The sequence below is a fragment of the Mustela nivalis genome (assembly GCF_964662115.1).
Source record: "Mustela nivalis genome assembly, chromosome: 16".
NCBI classification, from domain to species: domain Eukaryota; kingdom Metazoa; phylum Chordata; class Mammalia; order Carnivora; family Mustelidae; genus Mustela; species Mustela nivalis.
This window is the reverse complement of record NC_139035.1, coordinates 12,902,842-12,928,701: the sequence shown is the minus strand read 5'-3', so window position 1 is coordinate 12,928,701 and position 25,860 is coordinate 12,902,842. Positions and strand designations below refer to the sequence as shown.

At 39.3% G+C, this 25,860-nt stretch overlaps 1 protein-coding gene and 1 long non-coding RNA gene across 3 annotated transcripts in view; one reads left to right on the top strand and one right to left on the bottom strand.

The window, feature by feature from the left end:
• Positions 1–654: 654 nt before the first annotated feature.
• The window catches only part of PACC1 (proton activated chloride channel 1), a 442,395-nt gene continuing 417,189 nt past the window's right edge, over positions 655–25,860 (top strand). Inside the window, exons 1-2 of one of the 2 annotated variants that reach the window (XM_082702480.1) lie at positions 655–764; positions 10,826–10,926. The gene's annotated coding sequence lies outside the window, so the exon portion shown is untranslated. The remainder of the gene's footprint in view (positions 765–10,825; positions 10,927–25,860) is intronic. The other variant, XM_082702481.1, reaches the window with a different exon arrangement.
• LOC309849647 lies at positions 5,397–24,207 on the bottom strand. The gene is made up of 3 exons (XR_014303805.1): positions 24,095–24,207; positions 6,075–6,151; positions 5,397–5,635 (listed from the first exon to the last, which is right to left on the bottom strand). It is a non-coding gene; the product is annotated as an uncharacterized lncRNA (long non-coding RNA).

Below are 25,860 nucleotides of genomic sequence, written 5' to 3'. Positions count from 1 at the left end.
ACAGCGTTGTGTGGCCCAGTGTCAGACAGGGCTCTTGTTCTGGAAGCTTCCACAGGCAACATTAGCATCAGAGGAGGGTCTGGAGACTAGTTCACCAGTGTCACATCCAGAGTTATGTAACTTGTTACAGATCACATGACTAAGAACACTTTAGGATACAGTAAAAACAGTGATAAGTGGGACAAGCTGGCCCAAACTGATGGATTACATAAACATTCAAACCACAGCTTTTCCCTACCAACAGACATATAAGCATATGAGGAGGGCTTGTAAGTGACGGGGTAGGGAGTCAAGGGCCATGGAAAACTCTCTGACTTTGGGGTCAAGATAAGATTCTGGTTAATCAAGGAGGGCTTCCAGGAGGAGGTTCTGGGGCATTCAGCAGCCTCCAATCAGGCTCAGTTGCTCTCCTTTTTTTCATCATCATCTCAGCAGTCAACACTTCTCAGTACAAAGGATAGAAGATGGGCTCTGACCCCACGGTTGGGTGACTGGAGTCACCTCTTCAGACCTTTCACGACTCGACGCCTGGTCCCTTTAAGGCATCGAAACTCAGTGAACGTTCTACTGGCGGCCTCGCGGCCTCCGCGAGGCGCGCTGACGTCACCCTTCGGGGAAACGGCTGACGTCAGCGCGTCCTCGGCGAGTAGGGGCGGGGTCATGACTCACCCGAACCGCGCCCCCCGCCCGCGGACGAGCGCACGTGAGCGCGCGCCGCGCTGTTTTCTAAGATTAGCTCGGCGGCTTCGGTGGGGTCGCGCGAGGTAAAGGCGGCCGAGGGTTCTAGGCGGGCTGGGGGCGGCTGTCCCCGTCCCTGCTCGCCCCGCTGGCGAGCCTCCTGGAGGATGAGGGCCCGGCCGGAGGGTGGAGCGCGGGCGCCTCCCGACGCAGCGCCTCAAGGGTCTCTGCGTGCAAGCCCGGCCCCGCGCTCGCCCTGCCCAGAGTAGGTGCTCAGTAATTGAGCCAAAGTTCCCTTCTGCTCTGCGTCTCGGGACTTCCCGGAGAGTCCAGGGTTCTGGAAAGTTCCCCGCTGGACGGGGTGCGGTGCGGGCTGGTCAGAACAGGCGGGGGCCCGATGCCGTCGGGGGTCATCAGTCAGCGTTTACGAACTCGGGGGGCCCGGGCGTGGCCGGTGGCACCATCAGCGCTTGGTGGGGGGACCTCCTGGGACACCCGCTTCCGAACTGGGCGTGGCACTGCGAGGGCCTGTTCCCTACGTGGTGGGAGGGGCGGTGGTCGTTCTAGGTTCAGCCCAGGCTCAGGGGCTTGGAAGCCACCGGGTGAGGACCTGATCCTGCAAACCCCAGGCTCTCTTTCCCGAGTCGTCGGTCCCCCCCCCACCCCCCCGGCTTACCAAGGTGACCTTCTAGGAAATACATAAAGCCTCCTTTTAAAGAAAGTAGCGCCAGACACCTTGTGAAATAGACACTCCTCTGTTCTTTTGTTGGGGGAGGGGAAAGTTCGGGAAAGAAGCGCTGTCAGCGTAAAATGAACTGAGATTTTGACTTTACAGAGTGGTCGGCCGTGTCACGGTGACCTGCATTCTGTTGTTGGTGTGGCATCCTCAGGTTTCACAGGGTTTGTCTCCGTAGGCAGCTTATAAAACACTGCTCATGACGCTTTTGACCTTGCTAGATGAAGAGGGTTGGATATTACAGAAGAGTACTAAATGTAATGATAAACCGGGAAATGTCAAATGGTAATAAGGGGACGTTAACTGTCGGGCTGTAATCTTGAGTTTTTCATGTGCTCTTTTCTTAGAAGCGGTGGAAAGTTAGTTGTGATATAAAGGTAGCTTTGCAGATCATGACTTGAATGAATGACAGAAATGCCAAATCCAAATGTGTGATTTTCATTTGTTTTCCAAAAATAACCACATTGGCCTTTGTACATTGGAGATTTTCAGATAATAAATATGGAAACTGCAAGTGTTGAGGGCCTTATTCCCCATTCAGTATCCATCTTAACATAGTTTAAAAAGGAGGGACAGTTTAGGATCTAACAAATCTGTCCGGAAGTACGCATACTGTTTTATATTGTTGGTTATAGCAACAGGAGTCTCTTTGTCCTAATACCTTACAGTTGCTACCACATTTTCCTCAATGTAATGCCTATTTTGGGAGGGACTTAACTGGAGCAGGTGTGAATGATGATGAATCACGTTCTCAAACTGAGCTAATTTCCCTTTGTGTAGGTTATTGTTCTGTTCGTATATAATGTATAAGAACCTTAACATAAACATTCTCACGTTCAGAAATTAAGTTGTTTTAGTCCGGAAATTGAGTTTTTGCTTTAAAAATACTTATCCTTGGGACAGGCCACCTGCATCCTGTAGGCAGCCTGTTAGCATTTTTGTAGTCTTCTTTGCCCCCAAGTTGTACCTGTTTTCTTAGAGAGACATCTGTTACTAATTGTTCACTATGTTGTGATTGTTTGCTTACATGTTTGTTTCTCCCACTAGACCAAGCTCTTGGGACTATGGACTAGTGTCTGTCTTTGTATCTTTGGCATCTGGAACAGTGCTAGCATGTAATAAGAGCTGTATTTTTCATAGTGTTTTGTTTCATTGAATAAATGTGGGGTTTCCCAAAGCAGATTGCAAATTTTGGGAAGGGAGAGTTTTTGTAATAATTAAGGAGATTGAGCTGCACACCCATGTTGTTGCAGTAAGGGACACAGCTTCCTTTTTGCTAAGCCCACCTTTCCCCACTCCCCACCACCACCACCCATGAGAAAGAAGACAAAATAAAACAATCAAACCCTAAATTATCTTGGGATCTAAGCAGTTGGTGAGCGTTTAGACTGGAGGTGGTAGAACTTTGTCCTGTTCTCCAGGCCATAACTATAATCCACACACTGGGTTAGTTAGGTCCTCATCACAGGGAAATAGTTATTATTATTTTTTTGTTTTAAATAGGTGAGGTGTCTGGGTGGCTTTGTTGGTTGAGTGTCTGACTCGTGATTTTGGCTCGAGTCATTATCTCAGGGTTGTGGGATTGAGCCCCATGTCAGTCTTTGCACTGGACTTGGAGCCTGCTTGGGATTCTCTCTCTCCCTCTCCGCCCCTCCCCACTCCCAAATCAGGAATTTCAGAAGCTCTCCTTCTGGGGATAGTTACAACTGGTTGCTAAATGGAATGTTTACATTGAAGTAGATTTGGTTTCTGCACAATACTTCCTACCACCCTGAGAGAAGATTTAAGGATATAAAATGAAGAGATTTAATTTACTCTCTACCTTATAAGTTACCACTGTCAAAGAGAGGGGGATTTTTACTGTCAAACTTTACTAGCCAAAACTCAACAAGCTGGAATTGATGCCACACTCGATTTTACAAAAGACCAATGAAAAAATAAGTTGCTATCAAAGATCTAATTTTGAAAATACATATATAGTATGTTACAGTGGCTGCTGATATTTTCCATAATCTAATAGCTCTGCAAAATCCCAAATCAGAAGGTCCACATTATAATATGCATTATGTTTAATTAAGTCAAGAAAGAGTGATATGTATTTGGAAGTTTTTTTTTTTAAAGATTTTATTTATTATTTGACAGAGACACAGGGAGAGAGGGAACACAAGCAGGGGGAGTGGGAGAGGGAGAAGCAGGCTTCCCGCTGAGCAGGAAGCCCAGTATGGAGCTTGATTCCAGGATCCTGAGCCCAAGGCAGACATTTAATTACTGAGCCACCTAGGCGCCCCATATTTGGAAGATTTTTAACAAGATTTTAATTAGGGTTTTAGAAGGCGGTTCAGCTATGTTTTCCTAGACAAAGAGTTCCATGAGTGTGATGAAAAACAGTAACTTTAATGACAACAGAAGAAAGAAAGCTAGAAGGGAAGACCTAATGGGGACACTTTGCTGTTGGCTAGGTTGAGCTTTGAAAACTCCTACTCACTTTCATACCACCCTCCTCACCATTTTTAGGCACTGTTTCACTTGGATTTTTTCTCAAAATGGAGCCTTCTATTATAATAAAAATAACGACTTCCATTTATTGAGCACTGTGTGCCAGTCTCTGAGCTCAATCCTGTATGAAACTATTTCAGTTAATATTACATATGTGTGCGTAAGAGATTTATTGTAAAGAATTGGTTCACGTGTATGGAGGTTGGTACGTCCTAAGATCTGCCGCGTGAGTCGGCACGCTGGAGACCTGGGAGAGCCAACGGTGTGGTTCCTTTCCAAGTCCAAAGGCAGGAAGAATTCACCCTCACGGGGGATGGGGGGTCGGGAGAATCTGTGTCTGTTTTTATATACCTTCAACCGACTGGATGAGGCCCACCAGCGTTAGGGAGGGCAACTACTTAATCTGCCAATGGAAATATTAATCTCATCCAGAAACACCCTCACAGAAACATCCAGAATAATGTTTGACCAAACATCTGACCACCCTGTGGCCCAGTCAAATTAATACATTTGTTAACCATCACAGACCTATTTGATTTCCAGAGCTCATGGGGTGAGAACCCATATCCCATAATGTTATGCCCCAGAGTCTCCCTCTCACTCTAGGATTTACAAAGTAACTTTAACCCTGGGCCTTTCCCCCTTATCTGGAATGTCTGTCACTGTTCATCGCACTGACATCTGATGAACATATCTAATTAGGGCAGGTGTTTAAATACTAGTAACAGCTCAGAATCCCCTCCCCCGGTAGCACATACAACATAGGCACTTCCTTCCTTAGAATAACTCTCCAGCTTTCTAATTCTATTCCAAGCTTTCTGATTTTCTATTCACAGGACCCTTTAATTCCCTCCACACTAGCAAATCTTACCTGACTACTTGTTCGGTCCCATTCGTGTCCTCATTGAAAGGCACCAAGCCAGTGAGCCCACAGCTTTCTCTTCTCTCAGCTGCCACTTTAGGACCAACTTTTGCTATTGCTTGCTCTTGACTCACTCCTGCCTTCATTGTCACTGTCATTTTAGAGGTCTGACCTTTCAACCCTCTCCCCCCAACACAAGCAACTGTCACTACAAGGACTTCTCTTGGCTGAGTTTCAGACTGGTGAACCTAGCTCCCAGAGATAGCAGATATAAAAATACTTCCATGATCTATGTACTTTTAATAAATACTTATTACTCAGTTTATTTACTTGATTTCAATTTTGGAAAGAATAAAATTCTTAGAGTAATTTTTTTTGCCTAGTTGGCAGTGTTCTGTTACCTCCTAGGGTACCTTATATAGGCATCATGGATGTCCTGATACCGCTCCAATATTTTTTCACAAACAGCCTTAGAGCATTTGTTCTTAGCAAGTTAATTGTCCTTTAATATCTAGAATGTAGTCATTCCCAGTGAAGTAAGGCTTTGAAAACTTTCTCAGATTTTTATGCGGTTTTTTTATCGTTATATATTATTAAAGTGAAAAACATTAGAGAAAACATAAGCACATGAACAAAATCAGACTTTATTGCTATAAAGATATGGTTAAGCCTGTCTAACTTTTAAAACAAAATGTTGGGGTGCCTGGGTGGCTCGGTCGGTAAGCATCCCGCTCTTGATTTCTACTCAGGTCGTGATCTCAGGGTCATGAGATCAAGCCCTGCGCTGGGCTCCATCCTGGGTGTGGAGCCTGCTTAAGATTCTCTCTCTTTCTCCTGCCCCTCCTCGAACTCCTTCTCCCTTTCTAAAAACACAAAACAAAACAAAAAATTGAGAATGTTAAGACGGATATTGGGAGACGGCAATTATTCTAGATGTTATGGAGAGTAGCACATAAGGTATTTTTCATTCTTCTAAAAGTTAATTTACCAAACCCAGTGAACTTAAAGGGCATTTTTATCACAGTCATAAATAAAAATACACTTTGCTATTTAAAAAAAAAATAAATTTAATAAAAAAGAAGAGAAAAAAAAAGATTTGCAAGAGGTAGGGCAACTAATCGGTCTGATTATTAAATAACACTACCATTCAAGACATAGGTGTGGTTTCTAAAAAAAAAAAAATACACTTTGCTTCCATATTAGAAAAAAAATCAGGTGTGTATTTTTTGATTGATCAATGACATCTGCCAGAGTTATACTCATTTGATCAAAATGAAAAAGTTCTTTCTGTTACATAAGTACCTTTGTTCCAGGGTCTCCAGGGCTTGGAATCACATTAGCCCTCTTAATTCAAACTGACGTGGTTGGCTTCAGTATATCTGATAGAATAAAAACAGAGGGTATTCAAATTGAGATTCTACAAATCTAAGTTGAGAAGTTTGATGTGTAATTTGGGACTGTTTTCCCAGACAGAGTCCAGTGACTTTGGTCTCTAAAACAATTAATTAATTAGAGGCGGGGACCTTTGTAAATGGTTTCTTGGATGCTTTTTTATCTATTGAAACCTTAATAAAGGGGAGACATAACTTAATTACCCCTTCCTGTGTTCTTAATAGTGTTGTTGTCTTTTTAAATCCAGGTTTGTTGAAAACAATCATGTTTTTTTTTTTTTCTTTGCCTTTTTTAGAAGCAGAGCTACAATTGTGTTTTAGGACATAGTGGAATCTATCAGTTAATAAAGCTAGCAGGTAATTCTTTGTCTTTAACTATTAAATGTAGAATTTCCAGCATAATATGTAAGCAGTTTTTATGGTGATATTCTGGCAGTTTAAATCTTTGAAACTTTTAATAGGCTTAGATTATTTTGTTTGAGATTTTTAAAAAATAGAGAGCATTGCCTTAGCAACATTACGGTTATAAGGAAGATTTTGCAGTCCAAATCCTTACTTTGTAAAAAAAAAATTCAAAACATTTTTTTATATCCTATTTTAAAATGTTGATATTATTATATTGAATTATATAAAATCCAGTTGGATTATTAGTGTTATAAATAAATACAAAAATTTACTAGATCTGCTTCACTCCTATAAATAAGATTTGTTTTACACCTAAATTATAAACTGTATTTTAAGTTTTATTTTATTTTTAGCTGAGTGGTTAAGAGTTCAGGCTTTTTTTTCAAGTCAAGGTTACTGAGGTGATTTACATGTAGGAAAATGTATTCTTTTAGGTGTGAAGTTCTATGAATTCTGACAAACATAGCCATGTAAGCATTACCACAATCAAGAGAGAACATTTCTACCATCCCAGAAAGTTCACCTGTGCCCCCTTTTAGTTAATTTCTTATCCTAGAAATAAAATCTTAAATAAAATTAGCGAAAGGCCTTGGGCCATTGTTGTTGTAAACCAGGTCATGACTTTAATGGGAAGGCATATGTAACTGAGGCAAACCTAAGTTTTGAGTATATTACTCTAAAATGATTGGATAGAAGTGTTAAAAACAAAATAAAGTGAAGGATTGATTTTATTGTTTTATTCCATCTCCATGATCTATGTTTACCTTTTTTCACCCCACATCCATCTCAAGGATCTTTTTTTTTTTTAAGATTTTGTTTATTTGTCAGAGAGAGAACATGGAGAGAGCACAGCAGGGGCAGCAGTGGGCAGAGAGAAGCAGGCTCCCTGCTTAGCAAGGACCCCAATGTGGGACTCAAGCCCAGGACCCTGGGATCATGACCTGAGCTGAAGGTAAACACTTAACCAACTGAGCCACCCAGTGGCCCCTCCATCTCAAATATCTTGATGTAACTAAATCCTTAAGGCATTTTGTTTTGCTAGTTTGTATTTTAGTCTTTTCATTGAATATTAAAAATGAATATTGTCTCTGCCCTTGTGAAATAAGCAAGTGAAGAGCAAGGCAGTGCCATCTTTATTGTTTATTACCATCTCTTCCATACAAAAAAAGCCTAATATTAATTAAATGATGAATTTTTGTTTGTTTGTTTCAAGATGAACAGAAAGGAATTTGAGAATGACTAGGATTTTCTCAAGTAAATGTTGAGAGTATTGGTAGTACTAGGTTAAAACTTAAAACTCAGGGGCACCTGGGTGGCTCAGTGGGTTAAGTCTCTGCCTTCAGCTCAGGTCATAATCTCAGGATCCTGGGATCAAGCCCCACATCGGACCCCACATCAGGCTCTCTACTCTGCGGGGAGCCTGCTTTCCCCCTGTCCCCTCTCTCTGCCTGCCTCTGTGCCCACTTGTGATTTTTCTCTGTCAAATAAATAAATAAAATCTTAAAAAGTCATAAGGAAGAGAAAATACTGTACTTTTACCGCATACTTTTACAGTACTGTAAAAAATTTATGTACAAATGGATGTGTGCAGTTCAAACCCATGTTGTTCAGGGGTCAACTGCAGATTTCTTTTAAAGCTTTTTTAAACTGCTGAAATAGTACAGGGATAACTTGTCCTTTTTCAGTAGTCTATACACAGCAAAAATGTCACTCCCTAACTGAAACATAAAAAACCAACCATGAGGAGATTTGGCATATAAGAATACTTTATATGCTACCAAGAGAATATTTTTTTCATTATCTGAAGGTAAATTAAATGTTTGGGCAGTTCATCTATGAAGGCGGTCTCTACCAAAACAGTCTTCCACCTACATGCCTTTGAAAACTTTGTGATCTAGGGATCACAGCATTTGAATTTTTCATTACTATTATAGCTATGGTGAAAATTAACCTTATAAATTTTAAAACTCCAGCTATAATGCAATTTAATGTAAACATTAATGATTAAAAGATGATCTTTCAACTTTAAAGTTGCTTTCTTCCTCAAATCAAGTTAAGATATCCTGAGTGCCCAAAGGGCAATATTAAAGTTATACTATCAAACATTCCTGAAAAAACCTATCCTCCCTGTAAGCAAAACTTTTTCCCATTAAAAATAAACTTTAGGGGCACCCACCCGGGTGGCTCAGTGGGTTATGGCCTCTGCTTTCAGCTCAAGTCATGATCTCAGGCTCCTGGGATCGAGCCCTACATAGGGCTCTCTGCTCAGCAGGGAGCCTGCTTCTCCCTCTCTCTCTGCCTGCCTCTCTGCCTACTTGTGATCTCTGTCTGTCAAATAAAATCTTTAAAAACAAAACAAAACTTAAAACTCAGTTAAAAACCTAGGTTTTAGAGTTGGATCTAAATTTCTTTCATCCTTTTTTTAATTGAAGTTTATTTGACATATGATGTTATATTAGTTTTAGCTCAAAACTCACTAGTGACTTGACACTTCTATACACTGTCCTGTGCTTACCACCATAAGTGTAACTGCCATCTGTCGCCATACAACGCTATTATACTGTTAATAACTGTAATCCCTAGGCTGTACTTTTTATCCCCTCAGTTTATTTTATAACTGGAAATTTGTATCTCATAATTCCCTTCACCTATTTTACCATCCCCCCCAACCCTCTCTGCTCCGGCAACCACCAGTGTGTTCTCTACATTTATGAGACTGTGTCTGGTTTTGTTGTTGTTGTTGTTTGCTTGTCCTTTTGTTTTTTTAGACCCCACATAGAAGTACAATCATACGGTATTTGTCTTTCTCTGTTTTACTTATATCACTTAGCATAATACCCTCTAGTTCTAGCAACGTTGTGAATGTCAAGAGCTTGTTCTTTTTTATACCTGAGTGATATTCCTCTTTGTGTGTGTGTATGTGTGTGTAATATACATCACATCTTTATCCATTCATCTATTGGCGGACTTTTAGGTTGCTTCCATAACTTGGCTATTATAAATAATGCTACAACAAACATAGTGGTGCATATATCTTTTCAAATTCATAGTTTTCTTTTCTTTGGGTAAATAATCCAGTGGATCATATGGTATTTCTATTTTTAATTTTTTGAGGACCGTCCATACTGTTCTCCATAGTGGTTGTACCAATTTACATTCCCACCAGCTGTGCGTGGGGGTTCCCTTTTCTCCACATCTTCACCAACACTTGTTATTTCTTGTCTTTTTGATACTAGCCATTCTGACAGGCATAAAGTGATATCTCACTATGGTTTTGATTTGCATTTCCCTGATAATTAGTGGTGCTGAGCATCTTTTCATGTGGATCTACATTTGAATACTGATTGATCATTTATTTAGCTGTAGAACTTAAGGCAAATTCATTTCTATGAGTATTCTCTTTCTTACCTATAAAACCACAGTAAACAAACCCACAGAATTCTATTAGAACTGCTATGAGGAGGAATTTGAGATGAAAGCACCTGGCACAGTGTCTTGCTCATAGCCCAGTTCTTTCAACTTGAAATCTTAAGGTATTTTAAATCAGGTACCACAACTGTCCGTCTGTAGTGGTAGAGAGAATTCGCTTTTAGAATGCAGAGGGGAGGTGGCTGACTCCGAGCCTTGGGCTCAAGCAGTGTCATTGCTCTCCCAATCTGTGTTTTGGTTAGTTACAGATTTTCATTTATGGGGTTTTCCCGGAGGAAAGAAAGAAGAGTGACAATGGTGAAGAGAAAGGAAACCAGATGGGGAAATTGAGAAAGGGAGAGATATTGACGGAGTGAATGATGAATGAATGAGCAAACAGAATGAGGCCCCAAAAGGGGTCAGTAATCTTATCTCATATAAGCCAGCTTGGCATATGGCATCTACAATAAAAAAGAGAAAGGTGTAAGGTTATACAAACAACATGGGAAAAAATAGGTTCTTAATATTTTGAAAAATAGAACCCAAGAGTTTCCCTTATACGGTGTTAATTTTGTATATAATATATAATATTAAGGTTCAGAAAACAGTGGCTCAATTATTTGCCTGCTCTGATTTCCTACGGTTGTTAAATAATTTGATCAGTACAGTGGTATTAGAACAGCTAAATTATAAACATAATGAAACAACGCTACTTTTTAAATGCCCAATCAGCACAGAAAAAGAGACTTTTCTATGGCAGCCAAAATCAAGGGTGAAGGTAGAAGAAAGACAATTTCAAATAAATGAGATATCAAAAAAAAATTATTTCTCATTTTGCCCTTATCTCAGGCAGCTGCTAGAGGCGGTGCTCTGTCAAAATGAGTGATTAACCAAGAGGAAGGCCTCAGAGCCTGGAATCAGGGGCTCCAGCTAGTTGCAAAGGAATAAAGGTAACTTTCAAAAATATTACTAACATAGAAGAGTGAAAAAAAATTGAAGGAGTACAGGTGAAAGAAAAAATTGGTTAAGAAAATAGAAGTTAAGAAACAAGAGGTAAGAAACACATACTCTGAACCTGTTTCAAGAATGAGATGGTATATCTGTCCCTTAAGTGTCCCATCATCCAAAGCAAAAGGGAAGGTAAGCTCACTTGCAAATTCCATAATGCCCTTAAGATAAAAACAAAGTGGTTGTTTCCAAAAAGACTTATTGTAGATCTTATAAAAAGGATCCTTCACTCTTAACTTTATCCCCATGATAGAATATTATGTTTCATGTGACTTTCTTAGAGTGTACCTTATGGTCCCAAAGCATTACTAAGTAAAGACAATTCTGTAAGGACTCAGGAGTACTCCCCAGGCTGAGCCAAGAGCATGTGAATGGCTGGTCAGAATATTATTAATTGACATCCCATTAAACTTCACAGGAGGTTAGAAGGAGGTTGGTAGGTTAGTCTGTTACCCTGAATAATTTAGCTCTTTTCCTGAACTTGCCCCCTTAAAGCAAAACATGTTCTTATAACTGCACTTGTGCTCGGTAAAAGGCAGTGTAGCAACTTTCTGGATGTTGGAGCATGTTCACTGGTGGTCTCGTGCCCCACCCCAAATGTCTTATCCCAATACGCTGTCCTATCTCCGTTTCTTTTTTTTTAATTGAATACATATATTTTTAAAGATTTTATTTATTGGGGAGAAAGAGAGAGAGAGAGCACGAGAAGTGGAGGGTCAGAGGGAGAAGCAGACTTCCTGCTGAGCAGGGAGCCTGAAGAGGGACTCGATCCTGGAACTCTAGGATCATGACCTGAGCTTAAGGCAGTCGCTTAACCAACTGAACCACCCAGTCACCTCCACCTATCTCAGTTTCTGAGAGAGATTTTGATAAACGCAATTTTCTCTAATGCATTATATTTCCACTAATGTTTTAGTACATTCAGACTAGGTTTTCTGGCTCTCCCATTAATCTAACTCTGAATTCAATTTGGATAGAAAACTTTTTTTGCCCTGTTCTTCCAACAGGTAACGTTTAGGATATCGTGTCCATCAAGCAATCTTTCATAAATATTTATTTCCTATAACCAAATTTATATTAGTAATTAAGATCGCATGTAGTTAGAAGCTGTAGTTTGGACAACTAACTAGAATTTTCAGTTAACCATCCCCCTAGCTGCGGATGCGAATTTACTGCACCACCTGTACGGTTGTCAGTTTTGAAAAATTCAACCCCTTATGCTTTCACCTGATATATTTTCCATTAATAATAATTCTTAATGAGGGTACATGGGTGGCTCAGTGGGTTAAAGCCTCTGCCTTCGGCTTGGGTCATGATCCCAGGGTTCTGGGATCGAGCCCTACATTGGGCTCTCTGCTTAGCAGGAAGCCTGCTTCCCTTCCTCTCTCTCTCTGCCTGCCTCTCTGCCTACTTGTGATCTCTTTCTGTCAAATAAATAAGTAATATCATAAAAAATAATAATTCTTAATGGAAAATCAAGCATAATTTTTATAACTCATTGAGTGTTTGCCATTGTTTAAGCTATAATTCACCGGTTATTGAATAAACCTTAGAAAGAAGTGGTTTTCTTTTTTTTAAGATTTTATGTATTTATTTGACAGAGAGAGAGACAATGAGAGAGGGAACACAAGCAGGGGGAGTAGGAGAGGGAAAAGCAGGCTTTCTGATGAGCAGGGAGCCCAGTATGGGGCTTGATCCCAGGATCCAGGGATCATGACCTGAGCTGAAGGCAGAGGCTTTAACCCACTGAGCCACCCAGGTACCCCAGGAGTGTATTTTTTAAATAGCATTTGAACTAACCATTAGATTAAAGTTTTTGCTATTAACTCTTTTGTGTCTAGCAGAATATGTTTATTTACACATAACTAAATCTCTCTGATACCCTAAAATTTGAAACCTCAAAAGTAGACTTATGTTTGTATAGTATTATTACCTGCTCTTTTCCAGGAAGCTTATTAATAGGATTATACTTCAAAATAATAAACTGCCTGTCTCCCTGCCACTTATAGGTCAGTTATTACTGTGGTAGCATTTCTGTTGTCTTTAATAGAATCTAGAAGTGCTTGAAACCAAAGACTAGAATATGCTGTGGTATCCCAATAAAGTCCATGGTGACATTTTTGTTCTGACCTGAAGTAAATTTCCATATATTAAATAAAGATTTGGTGAAACAATATTTCTTCTCTGTTAAATCAACATTTGTTATTTCCGCAAAAATATATCTAACCAGTTCTTTTATTTTTTTATGACTGTTGGTAATTTTTGGCTCTTCATAAGAATAGAAAAATGTTTTTATTGAACTTGATATGTTTTATAAACAATGATCTCTGAAATACTAAATGATGTATTTTTATAAGTAAAACTGTCATAAATTTAGAAATCAGTTTTGTTAAGTGAGAAAATATCACAGATGTTGAAGAGTAGCTTTTTTTTGTAAATAAAAAAGATTTCCAAATTTAGGTAAAGTATTTGGACTTTAGAAAAATCTATACAACAAGAATTTCCAGAAGCAATGTTGGCAAGATGGCAAAGTTAGAAGCCCTGGATCCTGCTTCCCTCACAAACATACTAAGTCAGCAACAATTCACAAACAGATTCACTTTATGTAAAATCTACAGACTAATTGTAAGGCTCTTGCACCCTAGGTGAAAATGAAACCAGACACACCAAAGCCAATATTCAGGACCCCTTTTCACCAGAGTCCCTGCTCCCAGCACAGTGCCATACAATCAAGAGGAGAAACCTAACTCCCAGCTTCTCCTAGGGAAAAGAGAGTGTGGTTTATGCATCCAGCACCCTGGAATTTCCCAGGGAGCTCCCAGAGGACTGATTTGTCTTGTAAGTCTTAGAACTCTGATGAGTCCAGCATAATCTAGCTACCCGAGGGAGAATGGAAACAGCAGCTTTGCTGGTGAATGTCATAGATCTTCCCTCCTGCTAAGCATAAAGCGATCAGATGTCAGTCTTGGAGCTGTGATGGGTCTGATGCTATCTAACCACCTCAGGGAGAATAGGGACTGTGGTTTGGATGATAGATACAATAGCTTCCCCACCCTTGACTTAGCACAGAGCAAGCACACAAAAACCACAGCTTCCTGCTTCTCCTGTGGAGGGAAAGAGCTGACAGACACACCCCCTGCCCCCAGATCCTGGGCAGGGTTAATAGGTGGGAGTCTTCTCTTATACAAGGTCAGTCTGTGAACACTGGTGCAGGTGCCTATTTTGTACAATGTATAAACACCAGCACAGACAAAGAAAATGATCGATCAGGCAAAGGTGTTCCAAACAAAAAAAGAAAATAAATTTCTGGAAACTGACCCTAATGAAATGGAGTTATAGGATTTACCTGACAGAATTCAGAATAACTGTTATAAAGATGCTTTCTGAGGTCAAGAGGAAAAATGCATGAACAAAGTGGGAATTTCAGCAAAGCATAGGCAATATTTAAAAAGTACCAAGTAGAAACCATGGAGATGAAAGACACAATAACTAAACTGAAAAATTCACTAGAGGGGTTTAATAGCAGACTAGAACAAAGAGAAGAAAGAGTCTGTGAACTTGAAAACAAGTCATTGGAAATAATTCAGTCAGAGGAGCAAAAAGAAAAAGAATGAAAGAGAATGAAGAAAACTTAAGTGATTTATGGGACCTCATCGAACATAGTACTATATGCATTATGAAAGCCCCAGAGGAGAAGAAAGGAAGAGAGAAAGGATCAGAAAGCTTATGCAAAGAAAGAATGGATGCAAAGAAATTTGCACTGAGACACACAAACTGTCAAAAGCCAAAGAAAAAGAGAATTTTGAAAGTAACAAGTAAAAATCAACTTGGCATGTTCAAGAGAACCTTCATAGGACTATCAGTGGATTTTTCAGCAGAAACCTTGCATGCTGGAAGAGGGTAGAATGATGTATTCAAAGTGTCGAAAGAAAAAAAAATAGCCAAGCAAGACTACTGTACTTAGCAAAAATGTCTGTCATAAAAAGGGAGGAGAAATAGAGTTTCCCAGACAAACAAAAGCTCAGAGAGTTCATCTCCGCTAGTCCTGCCTTAGGAGAAATGCTAAAGAGAATATTTCAAGTTGAAAGGATGCTAGATAACAACATAATAGCATAAGAAAGTGTGAAACCTCGATAAAGGTAAATACATAGACAAAACGAGAATGTTGTATTCCTGTAATAGTAGTGGGTAAATTAATTTTAATTCTAGTATAAAAGTTAAAAGACAAAAGTATTAAAATATACCTTAAAAATATGTTAAAAGAGGGGCACCTGGGTGGCTCAGTGGGTTAAGCCTCTGCCTTCGGCTAGGGTCACGATCTCAGGGTCCTGGGGTCGGGCCCTGCACTGGGCTCTCTGCTCAGCAGGGAGCCTGCTTCCTCCTCTCTCTCTCTCTGCCTGCCTCTCTGCCTACTTGTGATCTCTATCTGTCAAATAAATAAATAAAATCTTTAAAAAAAATGTTAAAAGATACACAATATAAATGAATGTAAATTCTCACAACAGTAAAAAAGTATTGGGGGAAAAGTTGAAGTATAGAGTTTTTATATGCAATTGAACTTAAGTAGGTAAAATAGACTGTTGCAGGGGCACCTGACTGGCTGAGTTGGAAGAGCGTGTGATTCTTGCTCTCAAGGCTACAAGTTCAAGCCCCATGTTAGTTGTAGAGATAACTTAAAAATAAGATCTCTTTTTTAAAAAATAGACTGTTATAGCTATAAAATATTTTATGTAAGCTCCAAGGTAACCCCCCATACATGCACACAAAATTCCCATAGTAGTTACACAGTAGAAAAAGAGAAAGCATACCAATGCAATATATAGATATAGACATATGTATAGAAATATATGGATATATAGAGAGTCATAGAGACATATATATCCGCGTGTGTGTATGTATACCCATACACAAAACAAGACATAAAAATAGACAAGTACAAGACTAATAGGAAACAGCCATATAGCAATAATAAATTCTTCCCTGTCAATAATTAACTGTAAGTGAATTGAATTCCCTATCAAAAGGCAGAAAATGGATAAAAAAAAAAAAACAAAAAAATAAGACCCAACCCAATATTGTCTGCAAGAAACTCACTTTAGATTTAAGGACACACATAAGCTAAAAGTAAAGGGAAGAAAAAGATACTTCATGTAAATGGTAACCAAAAGAGTATAGAGGTGGCTATACATACATTAGAAAAAATAGACTTTAAGTCAAAACTTGTCACGATACAAAGCACATCATATAATGTTAAGAAAAATTATACTGTGAACCGTTGTAAACCAACAAACTGGATAACCTAGAGGACATGGATAAATTTGTAGAATCATACGGCCTATCAGACTACGTCATGAAGAAGTAGACAGTCTGAACAGGCTTACTACCAGTGTGGGTATTGAATCAGTAATCCAAAACTTCCTAACAAAAGACCAGGACAAGATGTTTTCACTAGTAAATTCTCCAACATTTAAAGAAGAATTAACACCAATCCTTCTCAAACTCTTCCAAAAACCTGAAGAGGAGGGAATACTTCCAAACCGATTTTATGAAGCCAGCGTCACCCTGATACCAAAGCCAGATGAAGATACCACAAGAAAAGGAAACTACATGCCAAGACTTCTAATGAATAGAGATGCAAAAATCATCAACGAAATACTAGCAAGCCAAATGCAGCAGCATGGAAGTAAATCCACGTATATACGATGAACTGGTCTTTGACAGAGGGGCCAAGAATACGGGGTGGGGAAAAGATAATGTCTTTAACAGATGGTGCTGAAAAAACTGGATTTGTACATGCAAAAAAGATTGAAATCAGACCCTTTCCTTACACCATACACAGAATCCACTCAAAATAGATTAAATACTTAAACATAAAACCCCAAATTGTAAAACACATAGAAGAAAGAAGGGGAAAGTTTCATCACATTGGCGTTGGCAGTGATTTCATGAATGTGACACTAAAAATACTGGCATCAAAAATAAAAAATAAAGAAGCCAGGCTACACTGAACTAAAAAGTTTCTGCACAACAAAGGAAATAACAGTGAAAAGGCATCCTGTCGAATGGGAGAAAATATTTGCAAGCCATTTGACTGATAAGAGGTTAATCTCCAGAATTGATGAGATGGCTAGTTTGTTTCAGCTTGACTGGGCTCAAGGATGCCCAGATATCTGGTAAAACATTTCTGGGTATGTTTGTGAAGGCGTTTCTGGAAGAGCTAAGTGTTTGAATCAGTAGACTGAGTAAAGAAGATCACTTTGCCCAAAGTGGGAGGCATCATCCAATCCATAGAGGGCCTGAACAGAGCAAAAAGGTGGAGGACTGGTGAATTCTCTCTCTTTTGAGCTGGGACATCTATTTTTCCTGCTTTTGGACATCAGATCTCGTGGTTCTTTGGCCTTGAGACTCTAAGCCTTATACCATAGGTTCCCCTGGTTCTAAAGCCTTTGAACACCTACTGAATTATACCACTGGTTTGACTGTTTCTCCAGATTGCCAATAGCAGGTTGTAGGACTTCTTAGCCCCTCCATAATCATGTGAGCCAATTCCTATAATGAGTTTTTTCTTGTACAAATATGTGTGTGTGTGTGTGTGTGTGTGTGTGTGTGTATAAAATTGATGCTGTTTTTCTGGAGAATCCTGACTGATACAACATATAAGGAAGTCCTACAACTCAGTAGTAAAAAAATTTAAAAAGTCCAACAACAATAACCTAATAATCTGATTAGAAAATACATTAAGAAAATACATTAAGGACTTGAAGACATTTCTCCAAAGAAGACATAAAGATCACCAACTATATGGAAAAAATGCCCAATGTCACTGATCATTAGGGAAAAACAAAAGAAAATAATAATGAATTGCTACCCCATGCCTTTCAGAGTGGCTAGTATCACAAAACAAAAGACAAGGGTTGGTGAGAATGTGGAGAAATTGGAACCTTTGCATACTTTTGATGGGAATGCGAAATGGTGCCACTGCTTTGGAAAACAGAATGGAGTTTCCTCAAAATATTCTCAATAAAAGTAAAATATGATCCAGCAAGCCCACCTCTGAGTATCTGAAAGAATTGAAATCAGGATCTCAAAGAAATACTAGCACTGCTATGTTCATTGCAGCACTAGTCACAATAGCCAGAGTATGGAAAGAGTGTAAACTTGTCGATCAACAGATGGATGGATAGAGTGTGGCCTATACACACAGTGGGTTACTATTCAGCCTTAAAGAAGGGAATTCTGTGATATGTGGTAACATGGATGAATCCTGAGAACATTATACTAAGAGAAGTCAGTCAGTTACAGAAAGATAAATATTGCACAATTCCACTAAAATGATGTCTCTAAAATAGTCAAGTTCATAGAACCAAAGAGTGGAATGGTGGTTGTCAGGGATTGGGGATTTACTAATCCCAAGTGTAAAGTTTGTTAAGCAAGATGAATAATCTTTAAGGCTCTGCTGTATAATGTTATACCTATAATCAACAATAATGAACCTATAATCAACAATATGTACATGTAAATTTTTGCTGAAGGCATAGATCTTTGGAATGAATCAAGGATCTCTTCCTCTTTTTCTTGCTGTCTCTATTTCACACCTTTGAATGGGCATGGTCTGTTTTTGTCTATATGCTTGGTGTGCTTGGTATGCTTGGTTTGTGTGTGTGTGTAATTGGGTGTAGTATGAATGTTTCAGTAAGGTGCCTGCCTCTCCACACCCACCTTCTCTTCCATCTTTGTACCCTAGGATCGGAACGATTTGAGGGACTGTCGTTATTTTCCCACACCTTTCATAAAGGACGGGTCTTTACATAGCTGAGGTGTCCACTCAAGTATGAGGTGTCCACTCAAGTAAAGATATACGATTTCCTTGTATTAGATTGATAATTTCATATGATTAGTAGAGGGAAAAGAAAAACATAGAATCATTTTTAAAAGCAGGGTAGGCATAGGATGAGTGCACATCAGGCCACTGGAAATAAACAGCCTATGGGAGGAGGGGCCAGTCATAACCAGAGCGCTGACTGGGGAGCTGTGGATTCTGCGACTGGGGCCTCTCTGACTGTGAGATCTGGATGAGTCTCTGGGCCCCTGTTTGTTTCCTCATCTGGAAAATGAGGGGGCCCAGTGACCTTTAAGAGCTTTAAGAGTCCTTCCACTTCTATGGTTCTGTGCTTTAAAGGACTTTTAAATAACAGAGTACTTGACTTGCCAAAACTTCAGCCTTAACCTTTTTTTTTTTTTTTTTTTTGCTTCCTTCTGTGTTTTGCCTTCTCTCTATCCTTGTGATGTAAACATGAGTCTTTCAGAATTTTTTCCAAAGGGAGTCTGAGCTGGGGGATTTGGGTCATGTGATAGATTGCCTAACCTCATTCTAGGCAGCTTCCTTAGATCATCATATGTTTAGGAGAAAAACAAGCCAGTCTCTTCAGAGCAAAAAAGAGTTTATTTGACATCACTATTATGTTGGTCTGATAAATTATTCTCTAAAATTTTCAGCCAGATTAAATGGAGTAATTTCACTTTTTACACTGCCCCCTCCCCCCATGCGTCTCTCTTATTCTCAAACAAACCTGTATTTTTTAGAATAACTGCAAAGTAAATTCACTGGCCAAGTTGCCGGGTGTAAACTTTTATCATAATTCCCTTTATCCTCCACGGGGAACTCCCAAGTGTTGTTCCCTTTCCAATGTTAATATCACTCTCCGGGATTCTTGGTTTTAACCTACCTGTTTTCCTTCCTGAACTCCTGATCTCTACTCCTTCATTAGCATTTTAAAGGCTTTGAGGAATGTATCCTTAGGCAAAACACGAGGCTACCAAACATTGCCGGACTATCTGCTATCTGCCGCGTATTCTAGTTTTTCAAGCAGAAACACAAATGTATATGCAAACAGATTCAGACAGCAGAAGAAGTAAGTCTTTTTCACACTGCAGACCCTGAGTCCTTCCCAGAACTAATCCTTTTGAGTTTTCTGCCACAATTAATATTTTTTCAAATAAACCAAGTATTATCTTTGGTTTGAGTTACCGTCTCTAAATGAAAATTACTGTCTTGTTGCTTTTAAGCTGCATACACAAGTTGATGTCTTATCATTGTTTAACACCTTTGCATGTACTTTAATATTTAAGATGAAAAATAGATAAAAATCAAAATTATATTAGAAATGAAAAAGGATTAAAGGAATACCAAACTGAAAGCAAAGATTTGGTTTGGGTACAGGCTCCACCCTGGAAGTCAAGTAATTTGTAAGAGCCATCTACTCTAAATTCTGAAATTCTGTGACTTTCTGTACCTACATCTATATATACGTGATCAAATCTTCCAGGATCACAAACATAAATTTGTGCAGGAGGAAAAGGAAAATTTGAAAGGGAAGAAAGAAACTAACATTTTTTGAGAGCCCAATATACCCCAGATCTGGTGTTAATAACAGGTAACTATCTCATTTTGTTTTCAGAGCTTTAGGAGATAAGCTTTTTCTCTGTGTGATAAAATGGAAATATCTTCAGGATAAATTGTAATGGTAAAAAAAAAAAAAAAAAGGTAAAATTCAGATGAGCATGGATGGCATGATCCCATTGATTTAAAAAAAAAAAAAGGCCTGTATATGCCTAGAAAAATTCTGGAAAGTTCCACAAGAAAATGTTGGCCATGGTTAACTCTGGTAATTGTTACTGGCAGTTAAGAATAAAGAGAAAGATTTTTACTTTCATTTTTATATCTTTTTTCACTTAAAAAAAAAATCAAGAGCGGGTATTAACCCAGTTCTTATATCCCCTTTAGGAGAAAGGAAATAAGAGGAGACTTTGAATAGCTAAGAGAATCAGTATCTGTAGTGCACCTTATTTTATTGTTCTGTTCATGTGAAGAAAATGATATTTTAAGTAAAAGAAAAGATAGTTGCCTAAGTATAGATAAATGCATAAGGGTTTTTTTGGTGGGGGGATTTTGGGGGAGCCAGAGGGGAGATCCTAACTTGTCTTTGTTCTGCTAGCGGAATCTAACTTTCAGCTTTTTGGCAAATGTAGCTCAGAGATGGATGGATGTGGGGTGAGATCAAGACCTGCCTGTATATAGGATGATGTGATCACAGGATTTAGTTCTGGTTGCCCGGAGTCAGATTTGCTCATTTCTTTATTCTTCTGCACTTTGGTGTATAAAGTGTGTTTTGCATTTGAATAAAATGCCCTCAAGTACAAGAAAAAATTCTGAAACTCTACATGGTACTCATACCCTAAGACAACTCTGTACCTCAAAGATACCCAAATACAGAGTCGGCTGAAAGGTGTGGTGTGTGGTATGTGATATTTACAGGTTTGGGTTCAAATAAAATGGCATCCCAACCTCAGTCTCAGGCAAGAGAGGCTTTCTGTCCTGGGTGGTGGGCTTCAGAGGGCCCTGTAAATTCTCTCTCACACACACACACACACACACACACACACACACTGTACTCAAGAACACACGGGGACCTCTTGGGATCCAGTGCTCAGCCCTAACATGGTACTGCCTGCAGCCCTGAACATCTGCTTCAGTGACTGACACAGTTCAGGTCCAACAGAACATAAATTCTGTGAAGATCTGGGTTATAACCACGTACCAAGTGATTTTACTAAAATGAAGGTAATTATATAGCATTTATGAATTATGTATGTCTTTATGTTATTACTCAGCCAATACAGCTCATCAACAGAAAACCCAGATGTATGAAATAATAAGGAAATTCTGTTGCCTTTCTTATTTTGCTCATGTAAAAAAACCACAGCTTTCTCCGATTTTTCAGCTTGGGTGTTGTATTAGTCAGCTTGGGCCGCTGTAGCAAGATGCCACGGCCTGGGTGGCTTGAACAACAGATCTTTCTTCTTCTACGGTTTTGGAGACTGGATGTCCAAGACCCAGGGGCCACAAAGTTGTTTGCTGATGAGTTTCTGGTGAGTGTTTTCTGAGGGTTAGGGCTTCAGTGCATGAATTTGAGGGGGAATGACACAATTCAGTCTATGGAAGGTGTTTTTGTCAAAGTACATCTACAGAATAAGTTTACCCAACAGTTTGCCAGTTTGATTTATAACTTTTACACATTTAGACGTACGGTATTGGTCCTCTGTTTGTATTCTTGCCCCAGACCCCACAAATATGAGGGGCAGGCCTCTAACAAAGAGTAAGTATTTGGCACAGTTTGTGGCTCGGAGTGGCTTCCAGTAACCCTAGCTCAAGGGTTATTTACAGAAGAAATTTGTCAATGAGTAAGGCTGTCTTTCGGTGGAATGATCTATAGCATGGGGTGGTAAGTTCTTTGTCATAGGACATGTGAAAGCAGAGGATGGTTGACCAAATGGCAGAAATGTTGAGAGGTATGCCTCTGCTGAATTAGATGATCATCAAGACCTTTCCCAATTTTAAAATCCTGTGAAAGCTTCATTATCTAGAAATAGAGGCAGTCAGGTCTTCCTCCTTACTTATATCTTCTAGAACAATGCCAGCTTTCTAAACGCTGGAGTCAGAGAAGTTTTCCTAGGGCACTTAGTTTCTTCTGAATGTTTTGTTTAGTATCTATATAATTTTTAAGCCACAAAAGCTGTTTTTGAGCTGTTTTTGAGTATGCTTTCAAAGACAGGAAGACTTTTGGGATATTTCAGGTTAAGCGGTGAAACTCCTATTTAATGAGAAAACAAAAACAGAATCCCAAACCAAAAATGCATTGCTTTCTGTAAGTGTAGTTCAGATAATTTCTAAACAAGGTATTTGCTTCATATATAATCACAATCATAAAGGGATATAACAGATTTTACATACTCTAGAAAACAAGTGTCTGGAAAGCTTGAAAGTTTTATTCACCAAGATCTAACTGTGAAGAAGCTGGAGTTACTGATGGTCTTCCTTACCCCAGAGCTTGCTTTCGCTGATGAAAACTGTACGTTTTTATAGGAAAGGGAACAAATGTCTTGTACTGAGAATAGTAAAGCAGGAATAGACCTTAGTGGCGGGTCACCTAATCCTTAAAACTCATTGTACAAGTAGAGGACTTTTCCTCTCCTCAGAGGAGAGAGACCACTTGCCTAAAGTGACACAGCTAGTTCTAGTAAAACCAGGAGACCAATGTCTCTCCTGCTTCTAGTACGGTATTTGTTTCCATACACTCCGGGGCCCTCTAAACCATTTAGAAGCTGGATTCCCAATAATAAGGATCTAAAGCGCATTGGGTAGAACAGTGTTCTTGTTCACAAACAAAACAAAACAGAATTTACCTAACAACATATCTAAGGTTGTGATGACAGTTTCCGTGCCTGAGCTCTATTATTCTAAGTATTGAAATCATACAGGTAGTCCAGAATTTCCAAACTAGAGTCAGTGGAGGCCATTACACTCTCTCTCTCTTTCTCTCCATCTCAGCGAAGGACATTCAGATCCTGGCATCCTTCTTTCTGTCACTATTTATCCTTGCTTTATAAAAGCAAAAACAAAACACAAAACCTGTAGGTATTTATAGTCTTTTTCAATAAAATGTTACACACAGGGGCACCTGGGTGGCTCAGTGAGTCAGAGCCTCTGCCTTCAGTTCAGGTCATGAGTCCAAGGTCCTAGGATCAAGCCCCGCATCGGGCTCTCTGCTCAGCAGGGAGCCTGCTTCCTCCTCTCTCTCTGCCTGCCTCTCTGCCTACTTGTGATCTCTGTCTGTCCAATAAATAAATAAAATATTTAAAAAATAAATAAAAATAAAAAATAAAATGTTGCACTGCAGAATGTAAATCAGAAAATTCTTTCTGAAGTTCAGAGGGCTCCAGAGGAAACTCCCTTAAGGCACTTGTATATATGGCAAAAAAATATAGGAAAACTAGAAAAAAAAAGTGAGAAAAAGAGATGGAAACCATAAAAGGCAACTTCACTTGCTAAACGCAGACCGTGAAAGGAACTGAAACGCGAAGGAAAAGGCCTCAAAACTGGAACTTGGGTCACATCCACTTAGAAGAGGAGTGAGAGAGGGCAGGACTGAAGGCTTGGGGTGTTAACTGAAGAAAACCCAAAACGGGAAATGAAAGTCAAATGACAAAAGACAAAGGGAAATTAAGAATTCTTTACAGAAGGAACTAGAGGAATAAAAAGGAATATATTACCTTATTAGGTGTTGGGGAGGGAAGTCCGTACCACTGAGCCCACTCGGCCCACACACAGACTCTGAGGGAGTCCGTGCTCTCCCTGTCTCCCAAGAGGCCTCACAGCCTCGCATGTGTTACTCATGGGGAATTATCTCCAAAAGCCCCAATTTCCTGAACTGTTAAGTTGTTAGTAACAGTGCCTTCCTAAAAGGGTAAACCAGATAATGTTGATAAAGCATTTAGCATAATGCCTGATCCCTAATAATGCTGGATACACGGTAGCTGTTACTAATGTCATTATGAACTTATTAAACCAAATTTGTATTCTTTCCTTATGCTAATAACTATTTGTTACAGATATAGGATGGTAGTTTTATGACCTTCAAATACACAGGTAACTACCCTTTGAGTAGATGAGGCCATCATTTGTAATAATCTGTTTTTGTGAACATCCTCAATGATGGGTCATTACTTACAAATTTTACTGTCTCAAATAAAAAGAATAGAATAGAATCAGCTTAAGCAATTTTCCCAACATGATACAGTAAGTCGGTGACTTAGCTGAATACGAGATCTGAATCTTAGAGTCCTGTGCTCTAGCTAGACTATCCCACTAGGATAAAAATAGCCAATTAGTTATTGTACATTCTTACTTATGAGCTACATCATGAAGCATAATCTAAGCAATGATTTGGACTGATTCAATTATAGAAAATCTACATTTTCCATGCGGTATTAAATATTTCTTGAAAGGAATACCTAAAGCACCATTTATATTTGCAAAGTAGGGATGGCAAACATTGCAGAGATGGAAGCATTTAACATTTAAGTTATGCTCATATTGTGGCAAAGCAAGTCACTCACAGGTTGATGTCTGATTAGAAAACCTCCTGATCTTCTACTCTTGTCACATGAAAAGTTTCTGTTTTATTTTTTTGCCTTATTTTCTGTCCCTCTTCAGGACTAATATAAATACTAGTGACATTAATGTGAATAACCGATATTTATTCCTGAGATTTTTCCCACACCTTCTCTTCCTCTCAGGTCTCTAGTTTTCAGTTATAAGAAGTTACACAGAAGAAGGATGTACATTGATAAAGAGATTGCAGAGTGAGCATTTCTTCATCCTAAATGTTATAGTAGGGATCAGAAAGGCCATAGAGGCTATAAACATCTAGATGAGGGGTCCCAGATTTAGGGTTTAGACCTCAGTGAATTTCCGAAAAATTGGGGAGATTGGCATTTTAATGTTGCCAAGTAGACATTTAAACAACAGCTACTACCATATACTAACAACATTTTTACTGAAAGAAAGACCATGGGAACTTTATGAAAGACCTACTAAGAGGACACCTGGGTGGCTAAGTGACTGAACGGCTGATCTTGATTTTGGTTCAGGTCATGACTTCAGGGTTGTGAGTTGGAGCCTACAGACACACTCCGTGGTGGGCGTGCAACCTGCTTAAGATCCTCTCTCCCTCTCCCTCTGCCCCCCTGCACCACCCCTCCACTGTGTGCACACATACTCTCTCTCTCTAAGAAAAAGAAAAACATACCACGAAGGGACAAAAATATCAGTGCAAAGGCAATTAAGAAGTGATAAGTAATGAACTGTCTCATATGCATGTGTGTGTTTTCTAAATTTTAAAGTTTTTTCTCATTTTGCTGGAGACCAGTGGAAAAAGACGGGCCTAATTCACGGGCTGATCTTTGAGAGCTGTTCCAGAGACTTCCAAAGAATCCTTTTGGGGGCCAGATAAATACAAAATACAGAAATAACCCAG